The 8,863-nt window shown below is 37.8% G+C and overlaps 1 protein-coding gene across 3 annotated transcripts in view; it reads left to right on the top strand.

Annotated features, from left to right (window-relative positions):
- The first annotated feature begins 5,030 nt into the window (after nt 1–5,030).
- The window catches only part of LOC149795952 (uncharacterized), a 209,840-nt gene continuing 206,007 nt past the window's right edge, over nt 5,031–8,863 (top strand). Inside the window, exon 1 of one of the 3 annotated variants that reach the window (XM_089965872.1) lies at nt 5,031–6,177. The gene's annotated coding sequence lies outside the window, so the exon portion shown is untranslated. The remainder of the gene's footprint in view (nt 6,178–8,863) is intronic. The other 2 variants (XM_089965873.1, XM_089965874.1) reach the window with 2 other exon arrangements.

Below are 8,863 nucleotides of genomic sequence, written 5' to 3'. Positions count from 1 at the left end.
CCGCTTTCCATTTGATGGCTGATAGTGACGGTTACAAAACTAAAATCCTAGAAGCCAGACTCTACGTACGCCGTGTGGAAGTGTTACCTAAAGTGGGAAACGACATCAGTCAGACGTTGAGCAGAACGACCGCCAAGTATCCCATACGACGCGTGGAAATGAAAACCTTCACCATTCCCAAGGGACAGCGATCCATGATCGAAGATCATCTGTTCCAAGGACAGTTACCCAAACGTTTGATCGTTGGTATCGTCGAGAATACAGCCTTCAACGGAGCTGCCGAAAAAAATCCTTTCTACTTTCAACACTTTGGCGTGTCCAAAATCGAAGTCAGTCGCGATGGCAAGACCTTGTGTACCCGACCTTTCGAACCTGACTTTAAAAAGAAGAATTACTTGAGATCGTACTTGTCCTTGTACGAAGCCACCGGACAGTTAGGAACCAATACCAGTCACGGTATTACGTACGAGGATTATGCAGGAGGCTACGCTTTGTGGGCTTTCGATTTCACTCCAGACCAAGGCAGCGACGAGGGACATTTCCACCCTATAAAATCCGGCCAGATTCGTGTGGAAATTCAGTTTAAAGACCGAGACCCTGATGAAACGGTGAACGTCATCCTGTATGCAGAATTCGATAATACGATAGAAATCAACAGTTTGAGAGAAGTCATCCTAGATTACTAGAAACCATGGAAGACTGTTATCCCTCTTTACCTAGTGGAGAAACTTTTTGTGTTGGATTATTGTTAAAAAATGTTGGAGTTGTTGTTGTTTAGTGTTAAGTGATTTTTGAATAAAAAAAAATGTTGTGTTTTGAAAAAAATGCCTTTGTCTTTTGTTTAGCTATAAGAATGTTGGATTGATGCTCTTTCATTTCTTACTATCCCTCTCATGACACTCACTAAACGTTGCGACTCAAAAACCGTGTGGGGGATGTTTTACTTCACGTCCGCGCTTTGACTTTAAGAACCGGGGTTGTTTCCAGTCTAACCATCCATTGTCGACTCATCCTCCTACGAAGATGTGCTCCAAACTAGCTAAGCTCAACGAAGCCTACGTGAATTTGCATAGGGTCAGACACAGTCTGATACCGAAGCCAGAAGAAATAGAGAATGTGAGAATGTTAAAAATCACTGAAGACCTGATAGAAGAGCTCTTCAGAGAAGAAATGAACAGGGAAAAAGAAGAATGGACAGAGAAGTACAGACTTCAGAGACAGCAGCAACAGCAGCAACAACAACAACAGCAGCAGCAACCTGAAGCTGACAGAGGCTTTGTCGATTGTCGTATCGACACCAAAGAGTTCTTCTTCTCTTTTCGAAGAAGCAGACCTATCGCCAGAAAGTCTATCCTCAGAGGACATCGCATTCTTAGAAACTAAAAGGAATGCCATAGCAAACAAAAAAAACAGCCCTTTTCAGGGCTACCCAAATACTCTAGAAAAGAAATAACGATCGATTTGCCAATGTGTGTAGGTAGAGTAGTGTGAAAATAAACACTAATTCTTTTTAAAAAATGTGAGGGTATGTGTTTGTGAGTTTGTGTGTTTGTAAGTGATCAAGTACGTTGGTGTGGATAGTAGATTAAAATGATGTCTTTATTTGGTGTTTGAGGTGTAGATTTAGGGGTTAGATTGGATTGCTTTGAGTATGTGGATAGTCAATTGAAGTGATTTATAAAAAATTTTAAAATAGTGATGGGTAGAATAAAAAAGTGAGTGAGTGTTTCTTTTAGGTCCGCGCGTTGTTGTTATTTTTTTTTTGGTCATGATCTAGGTAAGATCAATTTTATGTTTTTAGGGGGATGTTTTCCTTCACGTACGCGCTTTCACTATAAATTGAAACTCGTTCGGCAGTCCAACTACCCTTGTTGATTGATCAACACCAAAAATGAACACGAGACTGGAGAAACTGTTGGAACTTCATGTGCATCTGGAATATGCCAGGCGCATATTAAATGAACTGGCCGCGGAAGCCATTGTGGAGGAGGGAAGGATAAGAGAGGAGGAGGAAAGAAGAAACAAAGAAGAGGAGGAGAGAAGATATAAAGAAGAAGAGGAAAGAAGATACAAAGAGGAGGAGAGAAGATACAAAGAAGAGGAGGAGGAGGAAAAGGAGAGAAGAAGAAATTTCAGAATCCCAGAGAGCGAAAATTGGGATTCTGAAGCGACATATCCTGCCTCTGCTCTCTCGCCCCAAAAGGTAAAAAGTAACTGGGGGATAAGATGTGTATGCGGCGCCAGGCCTGGAAGGTGCCACCATTAACCAGGTGTCCATGAAGTTCCAAACAAAAAAACAGCCCTTTTCAGGGCTACCCAATACTCTAGAAAAGAAATAACCATCAATTTGCCAATGTGTAGGTAGAGTAGTGTGAATATAAACACTAACTCTTTTTTAAGATAGTGTGAGGGTATGTGTTTGTGTGTTGGTGCTTGTAAGAGCTAAGGTATGTGAATAGTAGATTATGGGTTTCTTTATTGTTTCTTAGCGTAGGTGAAGAGTATAGTTAGGGTTTTGTAAGCGCTCACGTACGATTGTGTGGATAGTAGATTATGGATTTTGTTTATTGTTTCTTAGCGTATGTGGAGAGTGTAGTTTGGGTTTTGTAAGCGCTCACGTACGATTGTGTGGATAGTAGATTATCGATTTTGTTAATTGTTTCTTAGCGTATGTGGAGAGTATAGTTAGGGTTTTGTAAGCGCTCACGTAAGATTGTGTGGATAGTAGATTATGGACTTTGTTTATTGTTTCTTAGCGTATGTGGAGAGTATAGTTTGGGTCTTATTATATGAAATGAAAAAGTAGGGGGATGTTTTCCTTCACGTCCGCGCTTTTCGTATAAGAACCCACAGTATTCGTCGTTCAAACCACTCTGCAAAGAATAAAAAAAGAAGATGGCTTCTAACCAAATGGACAAAATGGAAAAATTGCTAAACGTCCTCGACAATTTAGGAATGATAGAGCAAATGTTGGTTAACCTAAACGAGGATCACTATTCTTATAGTCCCCATCGAGTGAAGATGGAGATAAACAATTTACGAAAAATGAAGGTAAATCATCAGTGATCTGTTGAAAGAAATAAAGGAGGAGAAGGAGGATGAAGAGGAAAGGATAAGGATGAGAGCATGGAATAAAAAAATTGAAAAAGAAGAAGAAAATGAAAAGAGGAAGAAAGAAGAGGAGGAAGAGAAGAAGAAAGAAGAGCAGGAGAAAAAAAGAAAGAAAAGAAGAGAAAGAGTGTTGGAGATAAAATAAGAACTTGGTGGAGAAAAAGAAGAAACTAGAAGCAGAAGAAGAAGAAGAAAACCCAAAGGCCCTTTTCAGGGTCAGCCATATTTCTCGAAAAGAGATAGCCTTTCCATTGCCTACCCCTTTTTTTAAAAAATTTAAAAAAAAAAAAATCCCATGTTCAATTTCCCTTGACGCTGTAAAGTCCCACCCTGTTTAAATTCCTTTGACGCTAAACCGTCCCACGATTTTTCTCCATGTTAATTTCCCTTGACGCTAATCTGACCCACGATTTTTCTCCATGTTAAATTTCCCTTGACGCTAATCTGACCCAGGGGTCTCTGTAATGCTAATTCCCATTGACGCTAATCTCACCCCATTTACTACTAATATACATACCATCAGATTGTCTCGATTTTATTTATCAGCAATTACTACGTCACGTTTTTGGAGCATCATTTTGAATTTACCGTGTCTGCAACTGAACATTAGAAAGACTAACTGAAAGATATGTAGAACCTAAGCATGTTTCGACTCTATTGCTAGAACTACGTTTTGCTACACGCAAAACAGGGTAACAAATGAGCAATACACAAAGAAAGCAGAAAGAAGAAAAATAGCTTATGTTATCTAACAAATTGAAAAGTAAACAAGCTTCAATAGACGAAAGGGTTTGAAAATGACCAACAATTTTATGTCAGCGCTTTGAATCGGGAAATTGCATGCACGTTTCCATCTTTTCCTCGGCATATTTATATACATACCTTACATATTACCTATATTGGCACTAAGCGATGTATACTGTGACAAGATATTAACTGTACACGTTACTCAACTTTCCTCCGATTTTTTTGATTAATAAATGAGTGCAAAAGCTCGAAATGCAATAAACAGGTTTAAGAGTAAGGTGTTTCTCAGGCTTTAGGTATCCCATGTTTTATATTTTAACGACAAAAGAAAACATCGCCACCTATCATATTGTTCACGTATGTAAGCTATCGAAATTATTAAAACTAATATTCCCTTGTTAAATTGATAGGAGTTACATTTCAAGACAGTTGTAGAAGTAACGTACAAAAACCAAGAAGTTGAACTTCGCAAACGTTAAGTGTACAAGTCCCATAGGATCAAGACCTGTACGGTACATTTATTTGTAAAGAGGAATACACCTACTGCAATCAATTTAATACTTTCTTTGTTTTTGTTTCTGTCTTCGTGTTAAATAAAAGCTATTAATAGGGGTATAAATAGATATCATTTAATAGTAAAATTTCTGAAGGCCGCTCTACCCTCCGTCAACATTTCTATATCACTGTGCGAGTTGGTAAGGCAGCAGACTGTCTAATAGACCAGTAAAAAAAACATAGAAATGGGTAATAAATAATAGTCTTTATGGTAAGTCTCATCTGTCTGTCTGTCTGTCTGTCTCTCTCTCTCTCTCTCTCTCTCTCTCTCTCTCTCTCATACACCCGAAAGCAGCGCTTATAGCTTATTTTAGATCCAGGTTCTGGTATCATGTGCACAAAAAAAAAAGCAGACAAATGGAATATTGATATACTTGTACAAATGGAATATTGATATACTTGTACAAATGGAATATTGATAAACTTGTACAAATGGAATATTGATGTACTTGTACAAATGGAATATTGATATACTTGTACAAATGGAATATTGATATACTTGTACAAATGGAATATTGATAAACTTGTACAAATGGAATATCGATATAATTGTACATATTCTAACAGCATTGATTACATGATACATTTCCAGAGGCACACTAATAAATAAACAAGAACAATATTGTTTTCATTTAATTTCTATCTGATTAAAAAATATTAATGTATTAATACTTCATGAAAATGTCATGACATTTAAGAAGGGATCAACTTTCTTTTTGGTGTGAAAAATTGTATACTGTCACAGCATTATACAATCCTTTTTGGAACAATTCCATTAATAAAGAAATATTAATGATGAAGGAATTAAATAATTGTCTGACACGTCAAGATTTCTATAGCATTTAAAGGCGAGATTCTTTCTATATAAACTGATAATATATTATAGATGCTACGGCAGCAATCAGTCTGCATTTCATTCTAAAAAGCAAATATGTCTTTATAATCAATAGCTATTTACTTGTTCCAACAGGTAAACGTAAACCGAGGCATTGGAATGTGTCATATACTTGCTCTCGATAAAGAGGTGCTTTTTTCAATTTATTACTCATATCGAACACGGGTAAGTTATTTGGAAAATCTTTCTATATTGCTCTAATCGTTTGTCTACACAGTATATATCTTCTAATCTCTGACCGCTCCGGTGGCCTACTGGTTAGAGCGTCCGCCTCGGATGCGGGAGGTCGTGGGTTCGATCCCCGGCCGGGTCATACCAAAGACATATAAAAATGGCACTAACAGCTACCTCGCTAGGCGCTCAGTATTAAGAGGTTAGTGTTAGGACTGGTCGGCCTAGTGTTAGGATAATGTGAATGGGTAGGATATCATCCTACATGTCTGCGGCATGGTGTCCCAGTGCTAGACATTACTATAAACTGCCACACTGCAGACATTGTAGCGATATGACTGAAATTTTTTTAAAGCTACGTTAAAAATCCAAGTCACATACACACACACTCAAATCTCTGACATGTCACTGTGTGGTACGCGTATTGTTGTTATTCAGCTGGTATATATCTGGACAGTTGCCAACTCTTTTATATGCAATGTAAAGAGCAATAAATATTTATCTACGTGACAACCAGGTATCACCCTTTTCTACTTTCCTGTTGTACTACATATTAGCACGATTATAATTGGAAAATTACAAATATAGTCTAGTAAACTTAGTGGGCCTTTAAGCCTTGGTGTACATGACATGCGCAAATAGATCATTCTTCTGCCTATATGTCTGTCAGAGAGAAATTTTAACGGAGCTTACCTGAGGTATGTATATCATAACGATTTTATTTCAGCAAATCAAAGTCAATATATCAACTGTAACGTCTCATGGGTGTATAAAACGTTTACATGTCTCTGTGCTAAATGGAAATATGGTTTGATTATATCTTAATAATATAATTTGTGTTCATGCGGCTAATGCGTCCCTGGCAACGATGACGTAACCATATCTCCATACCATAGTAATAGTATCATCCAAGTGTTCAGAAGTGGTCCCAACAAGAAATAAAAACGTTTCAACATTTCAAGACGGACACATGAGTAGCTGAGCCAAGTGCTAGAGGGGGGTCCAACATTTCAAAAGGACCTTGACTGTCCTCGAAAGGGAAACAAAGCAAAAGTTAGTCTTTTACTCAGATTGTGCATAATACTCAATAAACAATGGTCAAATTCCAAGTCACACGTGATTGTACGAATGTGTTGTTGTTGTTGTTGCTGTTGCAAGGTTTAACGTCATTTTTCAGCACACGATATGCTATATATGGCGGCCAGTATTAATGGTGGAGAAAGAATCCGAGAAAACCCCAGAAAGAACCACCGACCCACGAGAAGCTATTGGTAAGCTTTCTCACATACCCACATTAGCTGAATCCGAGACTCGAACCCACGCAGACAGAAGTGAGTTGGCAGTGATCCGTAACGGAGAGCGCTTTAGACCACTCGGCCACTCGGGGCCCCGTACGAGAGTGTTTGTACTCATGGTGGGGTAGTATGGTCCGGATTCTCTCCCCAGTCCGGCCCTGCCGTCACGCAAGTCTTACTTTTCTTCGAAGGCGGCGCCCTTGTTTTAAACCAGGCCAGAGTCACTCATCCGGTTTGATCTATAATGACAACAATTCTGAAAGTGGTTTATGTCATGAACCAGATCGAAGCCAGGCCGATAGGTGCGGTGGCATAAGTGGAAAGAGCGTTCGCCGTGGTACCTGTCATTGATTGTAACTAGTCTCTCTATCCGTCCATCCGTCCATCCATCCATCTTCTCTCTCTCTCTCTCTCTCTCTCTCTCTCTCTCACACACACATTTTTATCATAGGTTATTTTAATTTTTGAAAGTACATATTGGCTTACACTTGCGTAATATCGACTCTTAGTTCCTGCTCTGAGTCACATGTCCAAGATTTTAGATTCTCTCTTTATAATTTGCAAATTAATATTTTTAATGTATAATTTTACGAGGACACCATGTACCCACAATAATTGGTAATTGATATCATGTTGAAGCGAATTTTATGAGTACACTTTGTCCTCACAATATTTAACCATTTATAACTATTTCATCGCTTTTTCAATTAACCTTCTCCTTGCAAAATGTTTATGTTAAAATAATGTCCCTTCTTTAAAGACACTTTTATCAAGCAAGTTGTCCTCCAAATGACCTGTATATCGAACGATGTATCCTATTTTACAGATAAAATATTCCCAGAATACAATATTCTTCCAATAATTCCTTGTTTGACATCTCATTCAATGTATAACGTAGCACCTCTTTATCTAATTCATCTATACATATCTCAGATAGTTACAATGATGTAAGCCAATTAAGTTGGTCTTGTCAGAATGTCTCATGAAGAAAATTCTGTCTGAAATTATATATTAACTCAGAATTTAATTACTCACGAAATGCCTGTTTGATCATCCTCAAACGTATCATTTTTGTGTCTCAACTGGACACCAAGGACCGGGACGATCCATTTAACCTTAGCAGCAGAGAGGGTGAACAGACCATAGAATTCCGACAAAATAAATAAAACAAACAAATAAATCATCTCGTAGAAAGGTCCAGATTTTACAAATGAACTTTCCTTGAGATGTTTATTTTTGTAATGACCGATTGTGCTAATAAAACCTCAGTTCGAAATAGTATCTGAAAAAATAAAGTACTCTACGTGTTTATTTATTTTTTGTTTATTTTTTTGACGACCAACGTTGGTAGGTACCCTCTCTGCTGCTCCCCCTGTTACCCAAATATTTTATCAATACCCACACGATATCTTGTTCTTGGATCATGTAAATTTATTGTTATAAATCCATGCGGGGTAGCTTGCGCTCGTGAGAAGAAATTTTTGAATTTAATTATATCCATGTCACCACCACACCAGGTTTGATGAATATTTCGCAACGTGTGTGTGTCTACGCCATTAAACACAACTAAAATGTTGCAGTTGTCTCTGATCACTTTTGGTATTTGTGTATATCGTTGAGTAACATAGATCACGTCTGTATTTTTATGTCTCCCTCGGGAAAATATTCTGGCTGGATTTGATTGTTTATCTAGCATCACATCGTCGTATACAACTAAATTATTAATAAATCCGTTTATGGAATCTACGGATGGTGCTTCATCAATATCGGTTATAAACTCTATAACATCAGTATCTTCATCCAGTAATCGCGCGTTTTCATTGAAATCTTTAAGTACATCATAACATCGTTGATCATCAACGGATGGTGCTACTAAATACAACTTATCCCATTTCAACCATCTCATTATCAGATTAAGTAATAATTGCGTCTTACCCGATCCAGATGGTCCTATGATAATCATTCTGATGGAGTTCGGTAGCGCAGGATGATGCTTAACTGGCTCTCGCTGCCGAGTTGCTGAGAAATCAATTATATCCATATATATTATAACATGAATTTATATTGTTTACGCTGTAAAGTTAAAACT

This window comes from Sinohyriopsis cumingii, chromosome 7, assembly GCF_028554795.1.
Source record: "Sinohyriopsis cumingii isolate HCF-2022 chromosome 7, ASM2855479v2, whole genome shotgun sequence".
In the NCBI taxonomy this organism is placed as follows: Eukaryota; Metazoa; Mollusca; class Bivalvia; order Unionida; family Unionidae; genus Sinohyriopsis; species Sinohyriopsis cumingii.
The sequence above is the reverse complement of the archived record's forward strand: the minus strand, read 5'-3'. Positions and strand labels throughout refer to the sequence as shown.